Source organism: Callospermophilus lateralis, chromosome 11 (assembly GCF_048772815.1).
Source record: "Callospermophilus lateralis isolate mCalLat2 chromosome 11, mCalLat2.hap1, whole genome shotgun sequence".
NCBI lineage: Eukaryota > Metazoa > Chordata > Mammalia > Rodentia > Sciuridae > Callospermophilus > Callospermophilus lateralis.
The window spans coordinates 63,660,589-63,675,998 of NC_135315.1; positions in this window are offsets into that span (position 1 = coordinate 63,660,589).

Genomic DNA, 15,410 nt, shown 5'->3' on the forward strand with positions numbered 1-15,410 from the left:
CGTCCTTGGGGTTCGAGAGGGAGTGCTGAAGGAGAGGGGAAGACGGCGCCTACAACTCCCAGGGCGCCGCGCGGGGGCGGCCGGCCTCCTGCCCTTCGGGGCCGCGGCCGCTGCTGAGGTCACCCAGGGGCGGGAGGCGCCGCCGGGCCTTTTCGGAAGCCCTGGCCGCCGCGCCAGGCCCCCATTTCTCCGGACGCGGGGTGCACTTGGGAGCCCGAGACGGACGCGCACTGCTGCGGAGCGCCTTCCCGCAGGTCCGGGCCGTGGGGGGGTCTGACAGCGGACAGCTGGCTACGGCACGTGACCGGCGCTGCGAGGGGAATCGAGGTTGCGCGTTCGGGAAGAGTCTGTGGAGCTTGGGTTGCATGACCCGTTTCGGGTGTTTGCACCGGTGCACGAAACCAGCCTAGTTTCGGTACCTTTAAAGGCGTCAGTTGGGCTGCCCCTGGTCCTGCCTTTGCCTGTCTGTAAAGCGATCCCAGGTGCTGCTTACAGTTTTGAGGACTACTGAGTGTCCCTGCTGCTCCCACAGACAGTTGTCAGATGTGCTGATTGGCTCATAGAATTATTTAAACAAAACGAATGCAGGAATGAGCTCTAGATTCTGAGGGGTGAAGAGGCACAATCCAGACTGGTGGGACTCTGCAGGTCAGCAAGAGGGTTGGCAGATATGGTGGTGACTTCAGCCACCTGGGATTCCTCTGCGTTTCCCTCTGGCTCACGTTCTATTGTAGTTTTAGCTGTTTAAAACCCTCTGACAGTTCCTCCTTGCCTACAGGGTGTAATTCAACCTAGAAGCCCCTCCTTGGGGCGGGGGGAGGTGCCTGCTTCTGTGACTTCAACTGCCCCTTTTGGTGGCCTTCAAGTTACCAGGCTAGTAAATTCAGAAGGTTGTGAGCCCACGGATATGTCATGCTGCGCCTAAAATGCCTTTCCCTGCCTGGTCCTGGCTTTTATGCTTCCAAGACCTTGGACATGTCTGATCTGTGGGATGTTCCCAGTTTTCAAATTGGGTCATCCAACCCGGCCTCCAAGAGCCAATGTGTAGCACATGATAGAGACTCGTGAACTATCGCCATATTATGTCATTGTGGGTATGTGACATATCTTAATTTTTTATTATTTATTTGTTTGTGGTACTGTTGAAATCCAGGGATTACACCATTACCCCTGAGCTACATCTCTAGCCCTTTTTATTTTGAGATAAGTTCTCTCTTAGTTGCCCAGGCTGGCCTCCATCTTGGGATCCTCCTGTAGCTCAGCCTCCTGAGTCACTGGGATTGCAGGTATGCACCACTGCACCCTGCTGTCTCTTCTCTTGACCAGTGTGGTGATTAAGAGGGTGTATTAGGGGTTCTAGAACACTGAATTTGAAGTGTGGCTCCACACTTCTGGGTTGGCTTGCTTATGTAGCTTCTTAGTGTGTCAGCTTCCCTGTTTGTAATGTGGAGATGATATTAGTACCTCCCCTCAGAGGTTTGCTCTATTTCATGAGATGATAACCTGCATGGAACTTAAAGCACACAGCAGTAATAACTTATGGTTATGGAATGCCCCATGCTATCCTATATTTTAAGTGATTTACCTCTTTAGTTCTTCACAGGAACACTAGAAAAGTGATACTGTTGTTATTAAGGCCTGCATTTTATAAATGAAGAGACTACAGGAGACCTGAGTGACTTGCCAAGGTCACCCGCTAGTAAGGAATGCTGCCAGGATTTGAACCCAGACATCCAGGTGCAGAGATTACCCCATGCTATCATGTCTCTTAGGAAATGCTCTGGAAATGCTGATGTCTGAATGAGGCAGGTCAATGCCTGGTGCACAGAGTAAATGAAAATACTCCAAGAGCTGTGGACCTACGATGATCGTCCCATCTCTCCAGCTCTTCCACTCTCACCTTGCTTCCAATCTGCCGATTTGAGCTAAGCTGTGCAAAGTGTTGTCTCTTGAACACCGATAGTGCACAGACATTGTCTGGAAGGTACATACGCAGATAGATTCACTCCGCACAAATTTCTCTAGTACCTACTGAGGGCACAACCTGAGTAGTGGATATTGGAATTCCTGACAGCACCCATGCAGTGGAGACTCCATATTTGTCCCCTGAACTGCTGGCAGCCATTGGGAAGGGTGCTCAAAAATAATCTGCCACTTCTCTTACTACACTTTTCATCTATTCATTCTTCTAACAAATAATGTTTAAGGTACTCTATTCCATGTAGTGTGTGTTAGGCAGCACAGCATCTAGTAAGACGCATGACTTCTGGTTACCAGTCTTGATATATATTCCAGTTGAATAAACAACTAAGTGGATAAATAGTTTTGGAGAGTGAAAAGTACCAAGAGAAAGAGAGGACTGGGGATGTGGCTCAAGTCGTAGGGCGCTTGTGTAGCATGTGTGAGGCACAGGGTTTGATTCTCAGCACCACATAAAAATAAAGATATTATGTCCGCCTAAAACTAAAAAATAAATACTAAAAAAAAAAAAAAGAGGAAGAGAAACAGGATGATATAACACAGTGACTTGGAGATTACTGGTGATAAGAGAAGAACGGGAGAGGAGACAGTGTGCATTTTCAGGTTTGGAGACAGAATGTTCTATGCAAAGAGAATAAATGCAGAGGCACTGGAGTGTGAGTGGGCTTGGTGTTTTCCAGGAACAGGACTGGGGCAGCTGGAACACTAAGAGGCAGGAGTGGTGTTTAGTTTGCCTTTGACTAAGTCACTGACTCTTTTTAAATTCCCATTTTCTCAACTGTAAATTGGAGGCAATTTTATCTGTTTTAGTAAATGTCTAATTAGAGAAGAACCATCATATATATTTCAAATAGAGGGAATTCAATACAGATATTGTTTACAAAGCTGTTGGAAGGGCAAGAAAAGCAAGAGGACAATAAGAGCATGCAGACACCAGCAACTGGAGTTAGCTGCCACATCCCATCAGTTGAAGGAACAAAAGGAAAAATCATATTTCCAGAAACTGTTCTTGAGCTTCTGAGTAGGAGCTGGGAGCTGCACTTACTTAAGGGCACTACTGGAATGCAGTGGATGCCATAACTGTGATCTGATGTGTTGGCAGAAGCTAGAGACTGGAATGACTTTTCCTTTCCTTTCATTTTCCAAACTCCCACCAATGCCTCTCATTGACAGAATCAGTTGACAAAGGAGTCTGGGAAATGTAGTTTAACCCTTGGCCACAGAATGGTGAGTATAAGAAGGAAATGTGGAAATGAAGACAGCAGAAACCATTCACACAACCCGTCTTTCAAGGCTGTTTAAGAGGAGAAGTGTGTATATATTCATAAATGATGACTATTCTTTTTTCTTTTTCTTTTTTCCTTTCTGTTGTACCGGGGATTGAACTCAGGAAGGTTCTACTACTGAGCTACATACCCCAGCCTCCCACCTACCCCTTTTTGAAACAGGGTCTTGCTAATTTGCTGAGACTGGCCTTGAATTTGGTATCCTCCTGCCTCAGCCTCCCAAGGTGCTGGGATTACAGGTGTGCCTCACCATGCCTGGCAAATTATGCTTATTATACTTTATAGCACATTGTAGCCATTCAGAGAGAGGAAATCTTCCAAAAACATCTTTGGTATGGTATTTCCACAGAAAGCTTTGAATTTGCAATAAAAGCATCAAAAATTAGCATCTTAAAAATAGGATTTTAGGGTTAGAGATGTAGGTCAGTGGTACAGCAGTTGCTAACATGTGCAAGGCCCTGGGTTCAATCCACATCATCGCACACATAAAAATAATAATTCTTTTTATGTTAAATAGAATTTTAATTTGGAATGCTTAACATGTTCATGTAGTACAAAATTCACATTATAGGGCTGGGATTGTGTGTGGCTCAGTGGTAGAGCACTTTCCTGGCATGTGTAAGGCACTGGGTTTAATTCTCAGCACCACACAAATAAATAAATAAATAAATAAATATCCATCAACAACTAAGAATTTTTTTTTTAATTCACATTAGGGGCTGGAGTTGTGGCTCAGTGGTAGAGTGCTTGCCTAGCATGCATGAGGCACTGGGTTCGATCCTCAGCACCACATAAATGTAAAATAAAGATATTGTGTCCACCTAAAACTTAAAGATAAATTTTTTTAAAAATTCACATTAAAAGGGGCTGGGGTTGTGGCTCAGAAGTAGAGCGCTCATCTAGAATGTGTGAGGCCCTGGGTTCCATCCTCAGCACCACATAAAAATAAACAAAATAAAGGTATTGTTATTCAACTACTTCTAAAAAATGTTTTTAAAAAATAACATTATAAAACAATATACAATGAAAATAAGTTTTCCTTTTTCATCTTTCCATCATTCAATCTTCTCCATCCCCCATATATAAAGTGTATGCATACATTAAAAGCAAAAAAATTTATTTTAAATAAAGGATGTATTCTATACAGATTACCCTGTGTCTTTTTCTTGTTTTCCATGTGACTGTGTCTTGGAGATCCTACTCCATCAGTACATACCTGACTTAATAGTATGGGGCATTCTGCTGTTTAGATAGGCCATAATTTTATTAGCCAGCCTTTCAACAGTCTTTTCCTATTTAAAAGAATGCTGCAGTAAATATGCTTGCACAACCTCCTGGTGCCCACATGCTAATGTGACTGTGGGATCATTTCCTCAAGAGAACTTGTGGGTCAGAAGTTGCTGGTGTCAGATATCACAAAACACCGCTATCCACTCGCTATCCACTCCCCGGCAGTGTTTGACAGAACCTGTTTTCCCACAGCTTCACCAGCACCGTCTGTTAGCAAATATTTTCTCTTTGCTAATCTGACAGGTCAAAACTGGTGTCTTGCTCAATGCAATGTGGCAGCCTGGACTAGAGAAAGAACAGAGTAGGAAACAGGTGGAATCTGCAGCTGCAGTTACTAGCAGTGTGCCCATGTAGATTTAATAAAAATGAGGTCCATATGCATCGCATAGGTAATGTATAATATATATGGTTATGTGTGTGTGTATATATACATATGTTTATTTTATTTTCAGGGTTTATTAAACTTTTTTGTGGTAAAAAAATCATTTTTTGCAGATTTCACCTGTTTCCAACTATGTTCTTTATATGCCTAAAAGCAAGTTTCTTTCTTTTCTTTTTCTTTTTCTTTTCTTTTTTTTTTTTTTTTTCCAAGTGTCTTTTAAAAACTCTATCTAGTGGGCTGGATGGGTAGCTTGGTATTATAGCACTTACGTAGCGTGACCATGGCCCTGGGTTTGATTCCCAGCACGGTGTGTGGCGGGGGAAGGTATCTTGTTATATGTAAGGTTTGCATTTTTCTTACTATGAAATAAAGCATCATGAGGCTTTTTTTTCTCTGAGATGGGGTCTCCCTGTGATGCTCAAGCTGGACTTGAAGTCCAGGGCTCAAGCAGTCTTCCTAGCTCAGCTTCAAGCATGTGCCACTGTGCCTGGAGTGAGGCTGTTTTTTTTTTTTGTTTTGTTTTGTTTTAATATTTATTTATTTATTTAATGTTGTAGTTTGACACAGTACCTTTATTTATTTATTTTTATGTGGTGGGGAGGATGGAACCCAGGGCCTCGCATATGGCACATGCCAAGGGAGCGCTCAACCGCTGAGCCACAACCCCAGCCCCAGTGAGGCTGTTTTAAAAAGAAGGCTTTACGTGCTTATTTACTAAAAGGTTACAACTTCTACACATTTTAAAAATGTTAACAGTCTTTTCCAATTCCTTCCATCTGATACTATGTTTCTTATTTCCACAGGTTAAAAGGCAACTTCAATATTTTTCCCCTTTAGGTTGCAGATTCCCTGTTCAGAATATTGGGTTTTTTCTTTGTTTTTTGCAGAAGTCACAATATATATCTAATAAACAATACAGTGATGTATAAAAAGAGTGAAAAATTTCCTGCCCAGCCTTATGCTGCCGTGATCTAACATTAACATTTCATGTCTATCCTTCCTTATTTCCTTACTCTAAACACAGGGGGCTGAGAATGTGGCTCAGGGGTGGAGTGTCTGCCTGGCATGCGTGAGCCTCTGTGTTCAATGCCCAGCACCACAAAAAAATTTAAAAATAAACACAAATAAATAAATATATATATATAACATATGAAATGCATATGGACCTCATTTTTATTAAATATATATTTAGTATATAAATACACTTACATGTAAAATATATATTATTCATTTTTATATTTATTTTATATATATTTAGATATAGTTGATAAACATAAGATCCTTATGCATTTCTTTTCAGCCTCTTGTTTTTTACTTAACATTATATCATGACTATTCTTCCAAGATCAATAAAAACGTCTACTATATTACTTAACAATAACTTCATGCCTTTATAACATTCAGGAACTCAGATGATAATATATTCAAACTTATTTCTAAAGTTTAATTTTTAGATTTTCCAATTGACACATAGTAATTGTACATATTTGTGACATTGCAATTGTATATATTTGTACATAGTGTGACATTTCAATTCATGTATGAAAGTGTAATTAAAATTTCTTTTTAATGTGGACTGTAGCCACTGCCAACAATGCTACGAAAAGTTCCTGAATTCTTGTTAGCTACTGCTTTTGTTTTTACAATCCTAAAGCAGGAATGCTGGATGACAGAGTATGCACATTTTAATTTTAAGAGGTGGTGCTACCATAACCTGTGTATAGAAAATCCTAAGGAATCCACTAGAAAATCTATTAGAATCAATAAACAATGGGCTGGGATTGTGGCTTAGCGGTACAGAGCTTGCCTAGCATGTGTGAGGCCCTGGGTTCGATCCTCAGCACCACATATAAATAAATAAAATAAAGATATTGTGCTCTATCTACAACTAAATAAATATTAAAAAAAGAATCAATAAACAAGTTTAGCAGAGTTGAAGAGTAGAAGATTAATATACAAAAGTTAATTCTATGTACTCCTGTCGTGAACAATCAAAAATGGAAATTTAAAAACAATTCCAGCGCTGGGGTTGTGGCTCAGTGGCAGAGCACTTGCCTAGCATGTGTGAGGCCCTGGGTTCCATCCTAAGCACCACATTAAAAAATAATAATAATAATAAAATAAAAACTTCTATCCACACACAACTACCAAAAAATTTTTTTGAAATAATTCCATTTATAATAATATAAAAATTAAGATATGTAGGATTAACAGAGGAGGTACAAAATCGACTCTGAAAACCATTAAACATAGTTGAAAACAAAGATCTACATAAGCATAAAAGTGTCCTAGGCACGGATCGTTAAGACTTAATATTGTTAGGTTGCAATTCCCTGTGTTGGATTGCTGTGACTGACATGACAAAGTCCCACAGAGAGCTATTGGCTTACAGTACTGGAGGCTGGAAGTCCTGGGTCCTGGCAGGGCTGGTTGCTGTTTCTTCTCCTCCCCTCTCCTCCTGCTCCTCCCCCTTTCCTCCACCTCTCCTCCTCTCCTCCTCTGTACTGGTGATTTAACCCAGGGTACTTTACAAGCGATGTCCCCAGTCCTTTATTTATTTTTATGGGGTGCTGGGGATGGAACCCAGGGCCTCGCACGTGGTAGGTGACCACTCCACTGCAGAGCCACAACCCCAGCTGTCCCCAGTCCTTTTTTATGTTTTATTTAGAGGCAGAGTTTCCCTGAGTTGCCCGGGCGATCCTCCTGCCTCAGCCTACTGAGTTGCTGGGATCACAGGCTTGCACCACTGTGCACAACAGGGTCCCCTAAAGACCCACATGTTAAAGGCTTGGTCCCCAGAGTGGTGCTATCGAGAGACGGTGGGACCCCCTGAGAGGTGGCATCTTTTGGGAGGTCCTTAGGTAGTTGGGGGTGCTCCCCTGTAAGGGACCGTGTTCTCTCTCATTCCTTCTGGCTGAGATGTGATTGTCACTTTGATAAAACCTTCCCACCAGGTTGTTCTGCACTCTATCAGACACCCAAACCCACGGGGCCATCTGGTCTTGGACTTGGAACTCGGCAGCCATGAACAGAATCTCCTGACTTCATCAGTCGCCTGGGCCAGGCGTTCTGTTGTGTTGGGTGGAGTCTGACTAATATGGCCCACACACGGCATGGGCGGGGGTGGGGGGGGTGGGGGGTAAGGTGCCAGGCCTCAGGATGGAGGAGGACGGTGACGTGCACAGGGAGCTTCTCCTCCAGCATCTCAGGCCCCATGACAGTGCTGCAGCCCTCACTCACCCTCACTTCCTCCTGCTATCACTCCTCCTCCCGCGGCCTCCACTGCCCCTGTCTTTCCAGACACGGGACCCTTTTCTTCCCTGGCACTGCTGTGGTGGTTTAACAGTGTGCCTCCAACACTCCACACTCCCTCCACCAACATGGGGCCTGTGGGGCTGGTCGTGGTGGCACACCTACAATCCCAGTGACTCGGGAGGCTGAGGCAGGAGGATGGCCAGTTTGAGGCCAACCTCAGCAACTTAGTGAGACCCTGTCTCAAAAAAAAATAAAAAAAGGCTGGGGGATGTAGCTCAGAGGTCAAGCACTCCTGGGTTCAATCCCCAGTACCAAAAGAACACAAGAAGCCAAAAAGTGCCCGTGTCCCCTCCCATTGAATTTGTAGAATAAGAGGAAGTGGCATTGTGTTGCTCTGGCTCACAAAAAGTATTTTTCCCTTTGAACCCATACCTTGAATCACCTCCAAAATAACCATCCAAAGTACTTCTTAGGGGAAGTTACTTACACAGTGGGCTGTGGCGTGTCCTCATGAAGGACAGTGAGAGAAAGGTGTCCTTCTACTTAGGTATATCAGTTAGATCAGGGCAAGGGTTGAGGGTGTATGTGAGTGTGTTTCGTTTTCTGAGGCAGTATCTTGCTAAATTGCCCAGGCTGGTCCCAAACTTGTGATCCTCCTGCCTCCTGCCTCCCAAGTAGCTTGACTTACAGGGGTGTGCCACGGAGGGTTTAAGGAATCTGGACTCGGGGGCTGGGGTCGTTTCTTTCTGTGTTCAGGGCAACCACCTAAACCATTCTGTTGGTGCCTGGGAACATTTAAAGCTCTGGCTGGGGTTCAACCCTTCTGGACAAACCCTGCAGCTGGTGGGTCACAGAGTAGTCAAAGAAGTCTGTCATGGGGACTGAGGGACCTCACAAAAGGGCCTACAGGTTCTGTCCTCATCACTGCAGTGCTCTATGCTGCCATGGAAGAAGCGTGGCTATCCTGAGGCCGCCATGCAATGAGGAAGCCCAAGCCCCATGGAGAGGCCACGTGTAGTTGGCTGTCACAACTGAGCCTCAGATACTGAGGGGCAGAGAAAGGCCTGCCCTGCTGTGCCGTCGCTGGGTTCCTGACCCACAAACCCCTCAAGCGGAATAAAGTCACTGTTTGATGCCCCTGTGTTTGGAGGTGGCTGGTCACATAGCAACAGGTAGCTGAATGACCCTGTTTGAAATATTGAGGATGCAGACTTTGGGCTGTCGGTGAGATGGAGGTCTGCTTCACAGAGCTCAGCTGCACAGGGACCCAGTTGTCGGTTGAGACTGCAACAGGCACCTGTCCCTCCAGGATGCCTGGAGCCTGGGACCGTCCCACTCCGTCACCATCCCCACCTTGAACGTGGGAAAGGCCCTGAAGTGTGTGCCCGAGCAACACTCTCGGGAATGTTCAGCACACCCTGTGACCAAAAGGACATGAATAGGACATCAAAGATGGGGTGATCGTCACAACGCCTTGCTGTTTATACCTCACTGTACATCTGTATTACCCTCACTGACCCCCCCAGTTTTACAGCTTGGGTGTGGGAAAAGCACAGATTGCCTGGTTTTCATCTGAGTGTGCTCCTGGGTTAGGATGACACCCGTTCACCTGCCAGGTGGGCTTGGAGGTTCATGTGCAATGTGTTGTTTGTCACGAAAGCTTGGCAGAGCCCCGGAAAAAGCCCTGGAGATAGATAAATAAATGGACAGTGCCCTGCCCCAGGCTCATGTGAGTTGGCTAGTCCCCCATCCAAGAGGGGGCAGACAGAAAAAGGAGCTCAGCTGTCCTGGTTTGCTTAGGATCAGGTGGGAGGGGTTCCTAGGAAATAGGAAGTTCAGCTTTAATATTGGGCTAATGGCCAAATCTGTGGTACACAAATCAGTTGTGTGCAAGGCAAGGATGGTTTGATCACCACAGTGCCACGCTGTTTATAGCTCACTTCACAGCTGTGTGACCCTCACGGCATCCTGTCAGGTGGGGAAGACATCGAGCAGTATTTTGGTTTCATGAACTAGGAAACCCCAACTGTTTTAAGCAGCTGGCTCTACTTGTGCAGAGCTCCCTGGTGGCTGTGTGGTGACCGCCATGTCTCCTGTTGTTCCTACAGAGACACACACCCCACTAACGTCCAGCCTTTCCACAGGCAGACATTTCCAGGGAGCCCCTGGCCAGATGGCAGTAGTGGCTTTGGTAGCTAACGTTGTTCAGAACAAATCAAGGAAAGCTCCATGCATCCCACCCAGCCTCTGGCTCACTCCTGGTTAAAGGGGTGTGTGCACCAGGCTGGATCATCAGCAGCCCCGGTGAGCCGGTCAGCGCCTCATGAGGAGCCATGTCTGAGTAAGAGGGCAGCTGTGGGTCAGGTATTGACCGGCGAGCGCTAGTAGATGAGGTGGCACAACTGGGAGTGTTTAGGGTGGGCTGGGGCAGGGGCTGCCGTAGGGAAGGCTACTCTGGAGCTGTCCGTACAGCACACTATCGACAGGAGCTTAAGCAACACATGTATTTCTAACAGCTCCCACCACTCTGGCCTCACCGCCTACCTCCTAAAGTCCCGACTACGGCCACATCCCGAGATACTGGGGGTTAAGGCTCATTAAGGTCTGGATGTGGTTTGAGTGTGTCCCCCAAAGGTCCGGTTGTTGGAAACAGGGTGCTCAGTGTGAAGATGTGGGAGGTGATGGAGCCTTTAAGAGCAGGACCTAGGGGGAGGTGATTAGGTCATGGGGTCACAGCCTCCAAAAGGACTGACGTGGTGTCAGTTCTCATGGACCCCAGTGAGTCCCTCAGAGAGGGGTTTTATGGAGTAAGGCTTGCTGAGCACGGTGGTGCCCCTGTCATCCCAGCTACTCAGAGCTGAGGCAGGAGGATTGCAAGTTCAAGGCCAACTGTGGCAACTTAGTGAGATCCTATCTCAAAATAAAAAATTAAAAGTCTGGGGAGGTAGAGCTCAGTGGTAGAGCCCCTTTGGGTTCAATCCCCAGTACTAAAAAAAGAAAGTAAGAAAGATTGGCCCCACCCATTACTCTGGCTCCTTGCCTGTCCCTTTTACATGTGCTCCCACCAGGATGAAAGCCAGAGGCCTTCACCAGAAGCCAAAGTGAGGGGGCTGCATTGACTTTGAGCCTTCCAAAGCTGTGAGCTAAATGAACCTCTTCTCTTTAAAAAGTACTCGGCTTCAGGTATTCTGTTATAGCAACAGAAAACAAACTAATCCAGGGCTTCAATAGATAAACCTGGGGGCAGGCACAACTCAACCCAGAGTGGCCTCTTCCCAGTTTGTATTGCTGTCAGACTGAGAAGTTGGAGATCAGACGTTGATTTGGGACAAGGACACTATAGGGGGAAGACATCGCTGTGTGTTCCCAGGTTGGGGTGGAATGGGCTGAAAGATAGCCACTCTTGAAAGGGTCTGAAGGGAGGTGGCTGCAGGGGCAGCTGAGGCCTAGGACACAGAGCGGGGGGCCTGCACTGGGTTGAAGTAGATGGAACCTGTTTAAAATTTTCAGTCCTCCTCCTCCTCCTCCTCCTCCTCCTCCTCCTCCTCCTGTGTTGGGAATTGAACCAAGGGTCTTGCACGTGCTAGGCAAGCATTACCACTAAGCTACACCCCAGCCCTGACGCGGAAGTCATTTCAGTCCTGATAATTCACCAAGAGAACTGTGCCACCAGATTTCTAGGGGTCAAAAGAGGAGCCACAGGACATAGGATGTGGAATGTGATGGGCCAGCAGCAACAGCCTGAGTAGCAATACAGAGGTGGCCATCATGAACATGTTCAGCCAGTCCCCCTGTGTACCCACATTCCCAGCACCGCTGATCACATCGCCAAGAGGTGGACCGTCCCAAGGTCCATGGATGGGTGAATACGTTAAACACAATGCAGGTTCATTCAGCCATGGACAGGAGTGGAGTCCTGCTCCATGCTATAGCGAGGATGAACCTGGAGAGAACATTTATTCAAGCAAGTTAAAACTACACTGAGATATCATCTTGCTCCAGTCAGAACAGAAACCATCAAGAATACAAGTAACAGTGAACGTTGGGGAGGGTGTGGGGAAAGGGCACCCTCATGCATCTCTGGTGGGACTGAAATTAGTGCAGCCCCTCTGGAAAGCAGAATTAAGTTTCCTCAAAAAAACAGGAATGAACTACCATATGATCCACTTATCCCACTCCTCCATTTATACCCAAAGGACTTAAAATCAGCATGCTATAGTGACACAGCCACATCAATGTTTATAGTAGCGTGATTCACAACAGCTAAGTCATGGAGCCAACCTAGATGCCCTTCAACCGATGAATGGTTAAAGAAAATATATACAATGGAATATTACTCAGCCATAAAGAAGAATGACTTTATGGCATTTTCCAGTAAACCTGGAGACTATCATGCAAATGAAATAACCCAGTCTCACAAAGCCAAAGGTCAAATGTTTTTCTGATACGTGGAAGCTAATCCACAACAGGCCAGGCTGAGGGTGGGGAAAATAGAAGATCAGTGGATTAGACAAAAGGAATGAGGGGAAGGGAAGGAAGATGAGAGAGAGGAAGACAGAGGAATGAATTTGACCTAACATAGATGAATAGACCACAGTGAATCTCGCCACCATGGACATCCACAACACACTAAAAAAAAAAAAAAATAGGTAAATAGTGGAAAGATCAGTTATGCAGAGGGACAGGAACTGGGGATGGGAGGAAGAGAGGGCAAGGGGAAATCCCGAGGACTGAATTAGAACAAATTATAGTCCATGCTTCATAACTAGGTCTCGTATATTCTACTGTCCTGTATATGTAAAAGAACCAACAAAATTGCTAAATTTATGTTATGTGAATTTCACTTTGATTTTTAAAAAAGTAACTGAGTGCATTGAAATGTCACACTGTATCTGCAGCTCCAAGAGGCCTTGGGATCACAAATATGTCAGTTACTATGTGTTAGTTAAAAGTAAACTTTCAAATACATACATAAGCAATGAGTCAAAAGTGACCATGGAAGCAAAATCCAGCCGTAGACTTCTGCCTTGGCCAAAGGAACCATCCTGGGCTCCCATAGTGTCACCGAATGGAACTCTCCAGCAGCTTGCTGCAGTCCCAGCCCCACCACCCCAATATCAGGTTGTGGGGGATCAAGAGCTGCTTCCTCAGCCGGGCGCAGTGGCTCATGCCTGTAATCCCAGTGGCTCGGGAGGCTGAGGCAGGAGGCTCACAAGTTCAAAGCCAGCCTCAGCAACAACGAGGTGCTAAGCAGCTCAGTGAGACCCTGTCTCTAAATAAAATGCAAAATAGGGCTGAGGATGTGGCTCAGTGGTTGAGTGCCCCTGAGTGAGTTCAATCCTAGTACTCTCTCCACCTCCTGAAAGAAGAACTGGCTCCTCAACCTCTCATTCATTTTAACAAATCACACGCCGGGTGTCTGGCTAAGGAGGGGGGCACAGAGAGAAAGAGGGGCCCATCTCGGGGAGTCCCATGTCTAGACCAGTCCTGAGGGTAAAGATGCCGTGAGTCCCACGTGTCTTTTCAGATTCTCCCGTAGCTACATTTAAAACACTAAAAAGATACAGCTGAGGTTAACCTAATGCTCCCATCCCCTCTTACTACCCAAGAGGCTCCAGGATCCCCCACAGATACCAAAATCCAAGAATGCTCAAGGCGCTTTTCTAAAAATCTTAAATTCTACTTATTTATCATGGCACTGGGGATTGAACCCAGGAGTGCTTAACCACGGAGCCACATCCTCGTCCTTTTTCTATTTTTATTTTGAGACAGGGTCACCAGGTGGCCTCAGGCCTTGCTAAGTTGTTGAGGCTGGCCTCAAACTTGTGATCCTCCTGCCTCAGCCTACAGAGTGGCTGGGATCACAGGGCTGCACCATCACATATTAAATGGTGGAGTCCTACATATAACCCACACGCCTGCTCCTGTGGACTTTCAACACCTCTGGGTCACCTAGGAGAGACCTCACGTGATGCAGACGCTACCTAAATAGTTGTTACGCTGTTTTGTTTGGGGAGTAATGATAAGAAGAAAAAAAAGTACATGTTCAGAGATGGCGCCAATTTTAAAAAATAGTTTTGATCTGTTGTTGGTTGGATCCGTGATGCGGACCTTGCAGATGTGGAGAACAGCTGGATGCGTGACCAACGTACTCGCAGAATTATCGTTTTGACACTCTCTCTGCTCCCGTCCTCGTTCCTCAGTGTGGCTCCTCGCTCCCCAGCGTGGCCTGGCTCCTATGGGAAGCACAGATGGCTCTGTCTTCTGGGCATGTGCAGAAGTGCTGCTGCTGGACCCCTGCGAGCGGACCAGCATGCTGCCCCAGTCAGGCAGCAGAATGCAGGCTCTAGGTCTGGATGCCTGGAACCTGCAGAGGGTTTGGCTGCTTCTCACGACTGCCTGGGATGCTCACTGAGAGGCCCCAGGGAGGCCCTGGGCACACTGGGACATGCCCAGGAGGGAGGCCTGGGTCTGAATCCTGGCTCTGGCATCAAGCTGTCCAGCTAGGGGACTTCATTGTTCATACATTCCAAAAATCTTTACTGGGACTGGGGTTGTAGCTTAGTAGTGGGACACTTACCTAGCGTGGGTGAAGTCCTGGGTTCATTTCCGGCACCCACAGGGGGAAAAAATACGAAGCACTTCCTGTGTGCCCACATTCTGTGCCAAGGTTGGGATTTGTAGCAATGAACAAGTTGGCTGTAGCTCTGCCCGAGTGGGGCTTTCAGAGCAGTGACAGGGGAAATAGTCAACAAGCAACAGAATTCCAAGAAATTATATGGAGCTCAGGTCTGGGAAGGCACAGAGTATGAAATATGGATGCGATGCCTGGAAGTGCAGCAGCCACTTTGTGACCATGAGGCAATAATCATAAGGACCAAAGATAAGATGGTAAGGATGATGAAAAAGAGCCTGTGCCTTTGGTGATGTCATTGCACCAATGCATTCATTGGGTGATATCATTGGTATCTTGATGATACTTGGTGATAAGCCCTGGGCCACAATTCTCCAGACTTTGGGATCTAAACAATAAATGGACTGCCGCTGTAAGTTGGAGTTTTGTAGTAGACTAACGCGGACCTGAATGACAAAGAAGATTGGCGGCCTCCCAACTGGCCTTCCCACCCCTGACGTTTCCCCCACGCCCAGCCACCATCATTGCTTTAAAACAAGCCTGACTGCGCCACCCCCTGCTTAAAACCCTTCGGCAGCGAGGC